A 15,361-nucleotide genomic window follows, 5' to 3' on the forward strand; every position below is an offset into this window, starting at 1 on the left:
TTCTTTTCTTTTTTGTTTGTTTGTTTGTTTGTTTTATGTAAGTACATGGAACACTGTGGTCCCATTACAGATGGTTGTGAGCCACCATGTGGTTGCTGGGAATTGAACTCAGGGCCTCTGCAAGAGCAGTCAGTGCTCTTAACCTCTGAGCCATCTCTCCAGCCCTATTTTTTTTTTTCCGGAGCTGGGGACTGAACCCAGGGCCTTGCGCTTGCTAGGCAAGCACTCTACCACTGAGCTAAATCCTCAACCCCTCCAGCCCTATTTTTTATTTTCTTGTATTATATCTTTGGGCACATCCGAGACTCCGTGTTTTTCTCCCTTTTCTTACTAGAACTTGTCCGGTGTTTCTGTCTGGATTAACTGTTTACTCTCCTTCTACTTCCTCTCTACTCCCTTTTAGTTCAACTTCTGGACTTTTCCTCAGCTCTGTCTTCTAATTCTTCTTCTGAGTCGTTTCTCCTGGGCTGTGAAGTACTCTTGGAACGACTTATAAGAATTCTTCGCTATGCGTACTGCTTTCTTTGTAGCCTCCGGCTCCTGTTTCGTGATACTTAATGCCGCTGCTGGTGTTTATGGAAACTGTCTTCTCTCCCCCTCGATTTGTATCTTTTTTTATTGCAGTGAGAACAAAAGTCAGGGTCAAGACAGTGAGCTCTGGGTCGCCAAGGGAAGTAAATATGAGAGCTTTTGGCTGCAAATGGGTTGACCATGCTGAGTAGGTAAAAGGCATGATGAGGCTCTGAGAAGGCAAAGCCAGTGTCAGCAGCTACAGGTGCCCGTGATGTTCTCTTCTCTGAGGCACACCGAGGGGAGTATTCCTCTTTCATGCATTCTCTCTCTTTTATTTTATTTTTTTTTTTTGGGTTCTTTTTTTTTTGGAGCTGGGGACCGAACCCAGGGCCTTGCACTTCCTAGGCAAGCGCTCTACCACTGAGCTAAATCCCCAACCCCTTATTTTATTTTTAGATTAGTAAGTATATAGGTATCTGTGTGGGAGTGTGTGCACGTGAGTGTAGTTGCCCAAGAAGACCAGAAGAGGGCAGCACATTTCCTGAAGCTGGTGTCACAGGTGGCTGTAAACTGTCTGATATGGGTGCTGGGAACTGTACTGGGGTCCTCTGTAAGAGCATCAGATGCTATACAAGGCTGAGCCATCCATCTCTCCAGCCCCCCCCCTCTCTCTGTCTCTCTCTCTCCCAATGCCACTATTGTGACAGACAAAATTGTAAGAACAGCCTCTGAGACGCCTCCAGCCATTCCAGGAAGGAGAATCCTTTGCCTCATCAGCACCAGAGACAGGGTTAAATGTGGGGTAAACAAGGAAAATGGCAGCTAGCTCTTAGTACATCAAGAGTTTTCTTAGTAGAGGAAGAGGACAGTCAGGGAGAAAGACCCATATTAAAGCCACAAGCTGGACCCATAGACACAAAAACATGAGTAGTTTAGCAGAGCCTGCTGAGGTCAGAGACCAACAACAGCTTCAAGGGCAGTAGCTAAGAATGCCAAGGTCAGCGGAGGTAGATAGCCAGGGCTTAAGGTGGGGGGAGAGCACAGCTCCTCTGTAACTCAGAGAGCTGTGTGCAGACAGCATGTGGTCATCTCTGTGGTTGGTCCAGAAGAGCAAATGTAGAGTGTGCCCCGCTCCACTATCCGACAAATGGCTCAGCCTGTGGTAAACCCAGAGAATGAACCATCCCCAAAGAAATGCCCCCAGTCCCAGTCCAGTTTCTACGATCCATCCCATAAAAAGGCTGAGGCAAATGGCTCACAGGCCACACCCCAGCCCCGCCTATACAGGAGAAGCCCATATGCTGCCTCAAGCTTTATCTCCACCATAAAACCCTTCTTTAAAGTCTGCTCTTCAGACTTTAAAATCCATCCCTCAGGTTCACAAGGACCCAGAACCACCGACTCCATAGAAGTTTCCAATGACAGTGAGTGACCTGCTCCTGAGTTATGGCCGCCAGGGGAGAGAATGTCTCATTCTCTGGACCATCTTTGCCCCAGTTTCACTTAGAATCTTCCACTCTGGTGATTTTTTTGCACACTGCCTGTCACTTGAAGATTGGGCGGCTCTGAGACACCTTCAGAATCCTCAGTGGGGCCTTTCAAGTATCAGTGACAGGGACAACATGGTGGTCTTCCAACTCCTTCACCGAAGGGCACTCATGGACGTGTGGGAGCCTCTCTGCTGGGGCAGTTGGCTCCCCACAGGGACTTCAGGCTACTGTTTTGGTGGTGAGGAGTGGAGACAAAGTTGTCCTGTAGATTCCCATGGACTATATTTGCCCAACCACCAATTCACCCAAGACCATCCTGTGCCCAAGAACCAAGTTTTGCCCCAAGGAAATAAGTGAGACCCTTTCCATGACAAGGTCAGGAACCTGGAGAAGTAACAGCAAGTTCACCCCCTTCGGAGATTGTGCTGGCGCCTGAGGAGCAGGGGCTGGAGAGGAATCTCTCTCGCTGTGCTGGCCTGATAGGACAGCCTGAAAACCTCATCTCCTTGTGAGTTGAAGGATGCTGGCTGCCTGTCAAAGCCACCAGACTGATGATTAATCCCTGTCTTAGTTACTGCTCTATCAATGTGAAGAGAAGCCATGACCAGGGCAACTTAGAGAAGACAGTGTTTGTTGGGGCTTAAGGTTCCGGAGGGTGAGTCCATGACCATCATGGAGGGAGCATGGCAGCAAGTGGGCTTGTAGGGTGCTGGAGCAATAGCTGAGAGCTCATATCTGACCCACGAGAATGATGGAGGGAGGGGGAGGGGGAAAAGGAGAAGGAGAGGGAGGGGAGGAGAGGGAGAGGGGAAGGGGGAGAAGGAAAGGGAGAGGGAGAGAGAGAGAGAACGGCAGAAACAGCACAGGCTGTTGAAACCTCAAAGCCCACCCCAGCGACACACCTCCTAATCCTTCCCAAGCATTTCCACCAATTGGGGACCAAGCATTTAAAAATGTGTGCACATGTGCATTTACATGTGCGTGCATGTGTGCTTTCATGCATGCGTGCATGTGTGCATGTGTAAACCATTCTCATTCAAACCTCCATAGTCTTGGTTGCGAACCTGACTGGATCCAGAGTCCTTTCTTGGAGATAAAGCCTTCAGATTTTCCTCATCAGGTTATCTGAAGTGGAGTCACACTCAGAGCAGCTTCACCTCTTGCCTGCTCTCTCTTGGCCTTGCCAGGCAGTTCCTCTAACCTTCAGCAGCTGCCGTATCCCTTCACTGACATCAGAACCCAGTTCTTCCAGCTCACCAGGGATGCTCCAGAGTGGGACAAGCAGAGACATCACCCTCCTGGACAGAACAGCTATGAGGGTCTCAGTCTGCAGGGTGAGGCAGCCACTGTTCAACTGCCTGGACTGCGTTGTGCTCTGTACACGATTTGTGTGGTGGTTTGCATTGCAATGGTCCCTGTGGGCTCCTCTGTTTGAATGGTTAGTCATCATGGAGTAGCCCTACTTGAGAGGGATCAGGAGGCGTGGCCTTGCTGGAGGAAGTGTGCCTCTGGACTGGCTTCGGGCTTTCATATATTCAAGCCAGCCCCAGTGTCTCTTTCTTCCTGCTGCCTGGATCTGGATGGAGAAGTCCAGCTTCTCCTCCAACACCATATCTGCCTGCTCCTTACTGTGATCGCGGACCAGAGTCTGAAACTATAAGCCAGGCCGGATTAAGTGCTTTCTTTGTCAAGAGTTGCTGAGAACACCCTGGAGCTAAGACACTCTGGAACATCCATCCCTTGAAGAAACTCGCTCTATGGTTACTGTTCCTCTCTGGTGAGCTCTGACCTATAGGACCTCATCTGAATGAAGATGTGCTCCCTCCTCAGAGAAGAGCCGGACCCAGAGTAGGCGGGAGGCAAAGGGTGGCACCCCAATTCCGATTTTATTAAAATGCAGAAACCAACTTTTATTTTGCAGAGTGACCAAACCCTTGCCTAGGGGGAGTCTGATGGATGGTAGTGGATGGCCCTAAATTATCTAGCTTTGCCTGGCCAGATGTGGTGCTGCACAACCCAGCACTCAGGATATGACCTGAGCTAAAGGCTAGCCTGGGCTACACCAAGATTCTGTCTCAAAACAAATAGATGATTATGTAAAAATCCACTTTTCCCTTAATGTGGGGGGCGGGGTGGGGGACCAAGGAACTCACCGATTTCCAGTGTTGACTTCTCCAGGTGAAGCTAGGGGAATTCAGAATTCAAATCTATCACTTCTAGCTACCCTCTGCTGTTTCCATGTACTGCCTCTAAGAACAGTGTGCTTAAATTAGTAGCTATTTCTCAAATTAATTTATTACCAAAAAAAAATTGAGACCTGCGGGCACAGTGGCTCAGATCTGCAATCTCAGTGCCTAGGAGACAGAGGAGGGAGAATAAGGAGTTGAAATGCAGCCTTGGTTATAGAGAGAATTGGAGGCTAGCCTGGGCTAAAGGGGTGGTGGAGGAAGAGGAGAAAGAAGAGAAGGGGAGACGAATGAAAGAGAGGAGAGGAGAGAAACAAAAGCAGAACATCTCAGGACCGTAACACCCTATGGAGTAGACACATGGAGTGGACACTATGTCTCTCACTTGACAAAGGAAGAAAACAGAGGCTCACAATAGTTAAATGACTTGCCCAAGGAACACACAGCACGAAGAGCCATGCTGTGCTTGAAGCCTGGCTTGGTCACCCGGCCATGCCCACTCTGAAGGAGCCTGGCACGTGCCCAGTCAGGTCCTCACACAATGTGGATTCTCAGTTCCCACTTTTACTCCCAAGGGTCTCTGCTGTGGTACCTCAGGTGAGGGAAGCCAGAGCTTGAGCACAGCATTTGGGGCTGGCAGTGGGGACCGCTGGGCCGTGTTGTGGCTTGAGTGTCTTCCAGCAAACAGCCCCAGTCGGCTAGTGTCAAATCCATCATCCTCAAACGAATACAAAGAAATGACTAAGGTTGTCGGCGCCATTCAAATCCAAGCATGCCAGGCCCTCCAGGTCCCCTGAACCCAGTTCTTCCATGTTTGCATTCCCTATTTGGTTAGGAGATGAGGCAGGGGCAGCACAGTGTGTCTCTCAGCGGACAGAAGCATTCAGCTGGAGAACAGGGCAGCAATTGAGGCGTCCTCATCACCAGCCGGATCTCCCCGGCAACCGGACCCACACCATGGAAGAAATGCACATTCCCATTACACACACACACGCACACGCACACACACACACACAGAGAGAGAGAGAGAGAGAGAGTACTGAAAAGAATCCAGTGTCCAGCATACATTAGTTGGTGAGTACCCCGAAGGTGGAAGGCCATAAGAGGTGAGACCAACCAGAAGTCCCCTGGGTGCTCAGAGACACACAGCATCTCCCAGTGCATGCACAGCACACTGGGAGAAAGGATGGGGAAGACACAAGAGTCCAGGCCTGAACGGAGACAGTTTGCTGAGGGTGGGAGGGCCTGCCTTCCAGAAACAAGGCTCCTTACTGACCCTCTGCAGCCTTGGTTTACAAAGTCCCCAGAGGACAGAGACAGACTGTGAGACTGACACAGCACTGCCCATGGGCGGCCTTGGCGCTGGTAAGGAAACACTATCAGGGCTGTGTCTCCACAAGCAGATACAGCTGTGAGCTGTCAATCAAAAATAGTCACACAATCAGAATGGTGCCATCCTATTACTTGAGAGAGGCAGGAAGGTTGATAGTAAGTACATAGTAAGTTCCAGGCCAACCAGGACTAAACAGTGAGACCCTGTCTCAAAAATAATTGAGGAAAAACAGTAATAGGAACCCAGACTGTGTTCGGGCCTTGGCTTGGTCACAAACAGACAATGTGACCCTGGGAGAGTTGTGTTCCCTCTCAGGGCATCAGCTCACCCACCCTGACCCTTGCTTGCTGAGTGCTGTGTAGCCTGGAGCAGATAGCCTTGTCTCTCTGATCATCTCAAGTCATTCCTGTAGCGGATCCTTGGGGACACATCCCAGGGTCCTTAGGGCCCCAATAAAGCAGAAAGAGCCTTGCACACCACACTGGCCCCAGTTGGCTCTGCAGGTCTCACCTGAGCTGCCTCAGCCTGCCCCTCTCATCACCATCCCCGGGCTCCGGCAGCCCAGGTGACTCGGCACCAGAGCTCGGCTGATAACCGGTCTATGGCGACACCTGCTGGCCAAACGTGGAAGGACATGAGCTCTGCTCGGCTTGAGGATGGATGCACCGCCTGGTGCAGGATCCACCCTCTCCAGGGACTCACTGACTTGAGGTTGCATTACTCCAAAGAATTCCAGGCTACCGTGATGGAACGCGGGAGCTAAGACCCTGGAGTCGGAAGGAAGCAGGATATTCACAAGGAAATAGGCTGAGAAACTGGAGGACAGTGGACACCTACGGATTGACTAGAAGAGAAAGATGCCTTCCGCAGTGGGCGACTGCTACCACATAAACTACCACGGAAACTGACACGGGGGGAGTGGGACCCACATCTCACTTCACCTCCAGTGAGGTGCTGGAAAATCTAGAAATTACAGAGCCCATTTAGTGCCCGGTGCCTGCCATTAGTGTCCAAGAATCTATTATTCAATAAGAACCATGCTGGGCCTGTGACCCGTGACTGTATCAGCAAGGGACAAAGTGCTGGGGGTGCTCTGTCCCTCTAATGCTACCCAACAAGACTAGCCGGATCTGAGAAGGTCCTTCTCCCTCGAGTTCAGACTCACATCGCCTCCAACTACTCAGGACCTACACAAAGGGATGAGTCCCTTTTTTTTTTTTTTCCCGGAGCTGGGAACTGAACCCAGGGCCTTGCGCTTGCTAGGCAAGCACTCTACCACTGAGCTAAATCCCCAACCCCGGGATGAGTCTCCTAATGGGGGAAATTTGGGACGAAATTTGCAGAGAAATTTGCACAGCAGACAAGTGAAAGTTTCAATCCCGACTCTGGGAAGAAGGTTAGGAAGGGAGGGATGGGTCACTAGGAGTTGATTAGAGATGAGGAGAGAGAGAGAGAGACATTGGACAGAGGGAAGGGAAAGAATGAAGAGAGAGAGAGGCAGGGGACAGAGAAGGGTATAGAAGGAGGAAAAGGGGTTGGGGATTTGGCTCAGTGGTAGAGCGCTTGCCTAGCAACCGCAAGGCCCTGGGTTCGGTCCCCAGCTCCGAAAAAAAAGAAAAAAAAAAAAAGAAAAAGAAGGAGGAAAAGACAGTCCCTTGTAGCCCAGGCTAGCCTGGGACTCTGTGGTGCTTTGTGTATGCTTGGCCCAGAGAGCCGCACTATTAAAAGGTGTGGCCCTGTTGGAGGAGGTGTGGCCCTGGTGGAATGGGTGTGGCATTATTGGAGTGGGTGTGGCCCCGTTGGAATAGGTGTGGCCCTGTTGGAGTAGGTGTGGCCTTGTTGGGGTAGGTGTGGCCTTGTTGGAGTAGGTGTGGCCTTGTTGGAGGAAGTGTGCCACTGTGGGCGTGGGATTTAAGACCCCAATCCTAACTGCCTGGAAGCCAGTCTCCCACTAGCAACCTTCAGATGAAGATGTAGAACTCTCAGCTCCTGCACCATGCCTGCCTGGATGCTGCCATGCTCCTGCCTTGATGATAATGGACTGAACCTCTGAACCTGTAAGCCAGCCCCAGTAAAATGCTGTCCTTTATAAGAGTTGTCTTGGTCATGGTGTCAGCTCACAGCAGTAAAACCCAAACTAAGACAGACTCCAAACTTGCTATGTAGTAGAAAATGACCTGAAATGTCTGACCCTCTTGAGTCAACGGGCCTTCATCGGCAAGTATGTGACAGCATCTCTGGGTTTGCTCTGTGTGACCTCAGTGAGAGCTGCTGCGTGGACTACAGCAGATCCACTTCTTGTGAGATGTGTTACGTTTTATCACCAGGGAGATATGCAAATGAGTGAGGATTGGTACACACCTGTCAGAACAATGCCACAGATGTTGGTACAGTTGTGGATCCACAGGGATGCTTACTTGGTCATTGCAGGTGGATTCAAAATGGCACATCCTCTTTGAGAGACACTTGGGTAGTTTCTGTAAACCTAAGTGAAGCCCTCCAATACAGCCTGGCTTTTGCTATCCCTGGTATTTGGCCAGATCAAATACTTCCCAGGGCTCAGCTCAGTTAGTAGAGGCTTTCCCTGGAGAACTGGAGGCAGAGGTGAGAGTAGGAGACGTTCAAGGTCACCCTTACATATCTATATAGGGGGCTGGAGTCTAGCCTGGGATACATGAGATCCTGCCATAAACAAGCAAATAGCTCCATGTTTAAATTTATATTTTAGGGTGAACACATGCTTTGGCACTCATGTAGGGGTCAGGGGGCAACTTTTGGAACTCAGTTCTTCCCTTCCTCCATTTGAGTTCCGGAGATCGAACTCGTCGTCAGGCTTGGATGCAATCGCCCTTTCCCTGAGCTGTTTTGCCAGCCCACAAATATAGAAAAGCCCACCCTGCTGTCCATTGCGTAAAGCCTTCATGTGGATGCTTCAAATAGCTTTATTCATAACTGCCAAACACCTAAAGCGGACAAAGTGTCCTTTAGGAAGTAAAGCTGTGAATAAACTGGGACAATCTAACAGGGGCTGTCATCATTCAGGGCTGAAAAGAAATGAGCTGTGGGATCTGAGAGGACACAGGAGGGAAGGTAAGTGCACACAAGCATGTGAAGCCACCAAGGCAGGCTGCACGCCATTCAGTTCCGACTCTTGAATGTTCAAGAACAGGCAGATGCATGAACATGAAAGAACCCTGCGTGGCGGTCTTGATTGTCAATGGGGTCTGGGCTCACAGACACCCATGAGGGAGCTTTTAGCTTAGATAAACTGAGGAGGGAAGATCCACCCTAAGTGGGGACAGCATCGTCCCTGAGAATGAAACCCTGGACTGGATACAATGGGAAAAATGAGCGGAGCACAGGTGTCCCTCACTCTGCTTCCTGACTGTGGACCCGGAGTGATCTGCTGCCTCACATTCCTATTACTGCGGCTTCTCCTCCATGAGGCGCTGTCGACACCCTCAAACCGTGAGCCAACATAAGCCCTTCCCACAGCGGGAAGGCGTGGTGTGTTCTTGTCAGGAAGGGCGCGTCACTGGTGACAGACGGCCACTCTGGCTCAGTGCCTAATGTTGGCAGAGAAGGTGTGTGTGGAGGGCGTAGTATTGGTGGGAAATCTCTTCTTTTCTTATGAATCTTAAAATTCTGTTTTTAAAAAGAAATCCAAACACACACACACACACACACACACACACACACACACACACACACACACACACACACACAACAGGTGATAGGCTAGAGTTGGTCCCACAGAGATATGGCTTAACACACGCACGCACGCACGCACGCACGCACATTGTACCCGTGTAGGTTCTGATTGCCTCGCACACATACTGGGCTCCATGGGTCAATCTTTTGATTATCAGAGCATCGTAGTGCTAAAGGGCAGGAATCCTCTCAGCCCTGACACCGGTCCGCCTATCCCCGAATCAGGTTGACAGCCCATGGGGCAGCTCTCTGGATCCAAAGCATGACCTTTGCCCTCACTTCTTGTCTCTGTTTACTGCTGGCTGCTCGGCCCATGGAAAACAGTGCTACCCATGTGCCTGTTTGATGGACTCCAGCACAGTCTGGGCCATGCCCACTCACGTTAGGTCCACCAGTTGCTAGGAAAGGCAAAGAACTTAGGAGTGGGGAGTCCATGGGTGGAGACTGCCTGGCAGCCATGTTCCCAGAATCCTTTGCTCTTTCTTTGGCCCTGAGCAGTCAGTGCCTTGGTAACGGGTGAGGCTGACTCTGCAGCCCCAGGGCTGTGATTATATTTTCCGAATCCTGAGAAGGCCACGGCCGTCTCTAATTGTGGCTTCTCAGCATGTCCATTAGATCTCGGCTGTTAATTATCTGTCCCCATCTTTCTCTTTTCTTCGTTACTTTTTTGTGTGTTTCAGCTCTCAATTACCCAGAGAGGCATGTTAAAATATCCCACTGTAATTGTGGGTTTGGGCATGTGTTAAGTGCATACAAGTTTAAAATTATTCTAGCTCCCCTGTGAATTGAATCTTTTAACATTGTGGTATGCGCCTCTTTATTTCTAAAAGTACCATTTGCTTTAAAGTCTCCCTCCCACCCCCACCCCAACCCTACCCCGTAATAATATAGTCATCTGTACTCACCCTTAGTTTTTGCCTTAGTTTTGTGTGTGTGCGCTCGTGTGCAAATGTGTTCCTGTGTGTGTGCTCACTCATATGTGAGTTCCTATGCATGTGCTCACTTGTGTGTGTGTGTGTGTGTGTGTGTGTGTGCGTGCGCATATGTGTGTGCACATCACGTGGTGCATTGTCACATGGGTTCCACAGTCACTTACTTCACTGAGGACGGATGTGCATCTCAAGCCTGAAGATTCCTATCCTTCATTAACTACAAAAAATACCCTGCCTAGTGTCTCCAAACAATGATCCCCCCCATTCCTGATAAAATGCCTACTATGTGCCTGTTGTCCCTCACGAAGCTCTCTTAGCCTTTCTGCATGTCCCCTGTCTCCAAGGGATAGCGAGTGTTCTGGCATTTTCTCACGTTTGTCTTGTAGTTCACCACCTCTGGTTTTCTCGGCCACTTCAAAGTCACAGTTGTTATTACATCTACTGCTAACTCTTGTCTTGTGTCCGAGTGGTCTACTACATTTATTATCGTGTGTGTGTGTGTGTGTGTGTGTGTGTGTGTGCGCACGCGTGTGTGTCAGGGGGTACATGGACCATGATGCCCTTGTGAAGGTCAGAGGACGACCTTCAGGAACTGGCTCTCTTCGTCTACTATGCAAACCCCAGGAACCGGGTGTGGCCAAATCAGCAAAGGCACCCCGGGGTTGGGGGAGGTGGTGGTGATTAGTAGCCAAGGAGGAAAATCTTGGCAGCTTTAAACACTACTCATTCTGTGTCCGGCTATGCTATCCATGCTAGTAAAGCTGATCATGGGGAGAGGCCAATGCTTTTTATCCAGCATGGTCTCATCCTCCAGCACCTGTTTCTGAGGAGGCCTTTCTTCTACTCTAACCAATGAGCACCGATAACTAACTGCTCAGAGGGCATTAGAGCCCTACGATTTAGCTAGGATACCTGGGAGTTAACTGCGACTGTGTGGATGGACCCACAAGAAATGATTGACCGCTGGTTGGATGAAGTCAATCTGCCAGTACATCCCAGACCGGTTTAGCATCAAATTGTCCCTCCTGTTGATGACATTGCAGAATGATCCCTGTTAGCTTCGGGCTCCAATCCCTTAAACTCGCTAGAACACTCCTTTTGTTTCTCTTGTGCATAGCAGCTGTTACGATTTTGATTTTTATTATCCTTCCAGTCTGGTGTTGGGCACTGCAACGAACTGAATCTGGATTAAAAAGGATCCACCCAAACATCTGAGAAATAAAGAAGACAGTGATTTGCGGAACAGAGGAAGCCCTGGGCAAACCTGTGCCGGGTCAAGGATGCAATTACCTCAAACCCATGGGAAGACAGCAAAGTCTTCCCCGCTGAGGTGCAGAGGGATAGCAGAGCCTTCCTCTGGTCCACATGTGGATGCTGAAAGTGTGTGCAGAAAATGTCCACCACGGCTTTCTCCCCCTATGACTATAGACTGAAGCCTTCTCCCCTGTGAGGACTGCGCCTATCTAGATTAGCTAAGCCTAATTCTTTGTTCAGCTGTATGCAATAACCCCGCCCCCTTGTTCAGTTGTATGCAATAACCCCGCCCCCTTGTTCAGTTGTATGCAATAACTCCGCCCCCTTGTTCAGTTGTATGCAATAACTCCGCCCCCTTATCCAGCTGTAGGCAATGACTCCGCCTCCCTGTTCAATTCCATATGATAAACACCCTGCTCTCCCTCAGTGCTGCATTTTCTCTATCAGAGAATCCAGTCTGTTAGATCCTAGTTTTTTTCTCTGTCTTTTCTTCATTTCCCTTACCATTCTGAGTCAGGTTCACCCCTGGAACCATGTAGGATCCCACAGCCCTTCAATACAAAATACTTGGAGGGGACCAGGTGGGGACTTTTAAGTGAGTGCCCAGGGCTCTGTCCTTGTTGAAGGGCATGTAACCAATATCCCAGGATTGATATCCGGAGAGTGGGTCTGCTACAATGACCAGCTAGTTTCTTACCTGCACCCCACCCCTTCCCTACACAAGGCCCTCAGCAGAAGCAACCTAGAGGCCTTGACCAGAGCAGTGACACCATCATCTTCTCCCCGTGTCGCCTGTGGTGTCAGTGTCGGTGCTGTTGAAGACAGGGGACAGACCAAGGGTGCAGGCAACTGGAATCATCATTAACAGTCGGAAAGGAACAGAGGGAACCCAAGCACATCTTCTCCGCGACTGAGACGAGGAAAGCAAGCTCAGAGCCTCAGGGGCTCAGGGGCTGGCCAGTGGCCACATGCCTGGGACAGTCCTGTACTGAGCAAGGGCATTTGCAGTACTTCCCGAGCGCTCACATTCTAACAGGGAGAGAACCATCTTGTTACATTTCTGTTTCCTTGTTGAGGGTGGGGAGCGGCACGGTATAGCACACTCGTGGCTGGCAGACCACAACTTGGAGCCTCTTCTCTCCTTCCACCGTGGGGCTCCCAGGGATGGAGCTGAGGTCATCAGGCTTGGCAACCAGGACTTTATCCCCTGAGACATCTCACCAGCCTAGGGGAGGGTCATTTTGACTTGTGTGCCCACGAGTGTCCAGACTTCAGTATTTGCTTTTTATGTTTGCAAACTGTTTTTATCCCCAAAGCAAATTAGTGATGTCCCCTTTAAATGTGGGGGACCTGGGCTGTGGCTTCAGAGAAACATGGCAGGGTACACTGTTACTATGCGCAGCCTGTCTCCCCCCAAAGCACCCACATTCTGGGGCCACTTATGCCTACGGCTCCTGACCCACACACTGCTTGGCTCCCTAGGCTGTGACTGACTTCTGAGGCAGTAAGTGAGGTCGAAGTAAGGCAGAAACTAAGCTAGTTAGGAGGTCCCCAGCCGGCAAGCGTCACGCACGTGGAAGACACCCACATGACAAGATTAAAAAAGATGCATGAAGAACTACCAGGGCAGAGCCAGGCGCGGTGGCCCACATACGCCTTTAGTCCCAGCACTCAGGAGGCGGAGGCAGGCAGATCTCTGTGAGTTCCAGGTCAGCCTGGTCTACAAAATGAGTCCAGGACAGCCAGGTCTCTGTTACACAGAGAAACCCTACCTCAAAAACAAAAACAAAACAAAACAGAAAGAGTACCAGGGCAGATGCCAACGATAATATGATTTCAGTTTCACGTAGACTGTACTCTTTAATGTTAATGTATCTAAACTTACACAAAACCCACATATGCTCTGAAATCCAAACTCCCGGGGCATTCTGGGTATCTGTTGCCTGTGCAACCTGAGGGAGTGGCTTCCATGGCAATAGACAGGAAGGTGTGTGGGAGGAGACAGAGGCGGACAACAGCCTAGACAGTGGCCTGCTGAGGAGATGGGCCGGGAAGGTGGGTTCTTGCCTGTGGTCCTGAAGGGTCCGATCCAGAAGACTTGAATGAAGGTTAACTCCCCTGTCACCGACCTCATAAAAAGAGAGTCCGGAAGGACAATATGAAAGTGAGTAAGCCAAGGTCAAGTGACTTGGGGAGCGAGATGGAGAAAGAAGAAGAAAGAGGGAAGGAGGGTGTCTACACCAGCATATGCCTGCACTCACACACAGGCACACGCTACATACATTTCCAGAAATCATTAAGACATGCCGTGTGTATTCACCAGAAGCAACAAGTGAGCTTTAGGACACTGGAGAGATGACTCAGTCCCTGAGGTACCTACCACACAAACATGGGGACCTTGGTGTGATTTCAGGGCTGTGGTTGCACCCACATGACCCCAGAACTAGGGGCGGGGGGCAAAGACAAGCGGAAATCTGAGTTTATCAGCCAGCTAGCCTAGCTTACTTGGCAAGCTTCAGGCCAAAATGAGAGACTCTATCTCCTAAACCAAGGCAGGTGACCCCTAGGATGACACCTGAGGTTGACCCTTGACCCATGTGCACCCACACGTACTCACGCGTGCCCACTTTAAACGTGGAGTTCCTCGTGCTTTGATAAACACAACCCAAGGGCAACCAAACAGGGCTACTGTCTTTGTGTCCCCTCGTACTCACTTGTGTGTATGCGATTTTAACAGCCCCCGAATTACACTTCAATCAAACAGAAAGGCTAGCCTCCTTGCCCGGTTCTGCCCGAGCCTGTAATTTCTATGACCACCAAGTGTTGTTGGCGTGAGCCTGGCGTCCCTTTCCACTGCATGCCTGAGCACAGGCCTTTTCCAAGGCCGGTGGTGGTAGGTGGCAGGTCACCACGGTTAGGATTTCTGTTTCTGCTTACTAAATTCCAAGCAGACTGCCAGGAATTAAAATAGCAGTAGAAGCCTTCAATCCCCACCCTCGCCCTCCACACTGCCAGCCCGTTCGCTAAGTCTACAGCAGGCCATAGATTTACCAAGCCAGGTTGCTCTTCAAAGCTGCCCATTCAGGAGTCGGTCCCCTCCACTGTCCATCCAAGCCAGGGCTCCCCTAGTGGCCTTCCACCAGTCCCTCGGATGTTCAGAGTTGTGCTTGACAACCGAGACTGCATCCACTAAGATTCGGTGGTGAAGGCTGCCATCTGGTGGACAGTCTGGGGCAGTGCCTGCTTTTCCCCGGGTAGATGCTGTTTATTTCAAAGTATTTGGGGCCTTTGGAACACTTCACTTCAGGTGCCACATGGAGGCCCAAGGAGGGCAGACAGAAGCAAAGGTAACCACACCCAGAAGACAACTGAGTCTCGAGAATCCTCAGCCAACAATCTGAAACCTCAAGAGGGAATGAGAAGCCATTACAAGATTTAGGAAACGGGAGCCAGGCTCCGATAGTCTCCTGATGCCTGGAGGAACCTTCTTGCTGTCCAGGAGACCCACTACCTTGAGGTTCAAAAGGCCCCTTGCTGCAGCAGGTTTGAGGGAAGCTGAGACTATCACATGATAGGAAGGTAAGAGGTCAGGGAACAGCAGCTGCTGGGCTTGGCATGGAAATCTTGAGTGGGGTGTACCTGTCCGCCTGCAGGGTCTAGCCTTCTCCCACTACAGGAATACCAACGGTATGAAAGATCAAGCCCGTATCTTCTCTCCAAAACCTGCCAGTCTCTCAGAAATGTTTGCCAGTGGGATCATCTCAATGGATTCCAGGGTACAGAAACCAAGTTGCAAGTTCCTGCACGGGCTGCATGACCATACTAGAGTTCTAGGCCAGAGACCTTGAAGGTCCTGGTAGAGCCAGAAAGATCCAGGTCCACATGCACCGTGACAGAGGCAAGATCTTAGGATGCTTCTGAGGAGCCGAGAGTCGAAGCAGC

Source organism: Rattus norvegicus, chromosome 12 (genome assembly GCF_021556685.1).
Source record: "Rattus norvegicus strain SHRSP/BbbUtx chromosome 12, alternate assembly SHRSP_T2T, whole genome shotgun sequence".
NCBI classification, from domain to species: Eukaryota; Metazoa; Chordata; class Mammalia; order Rodentia; family Muridae; genus Rattus; species Rattus norvegicus.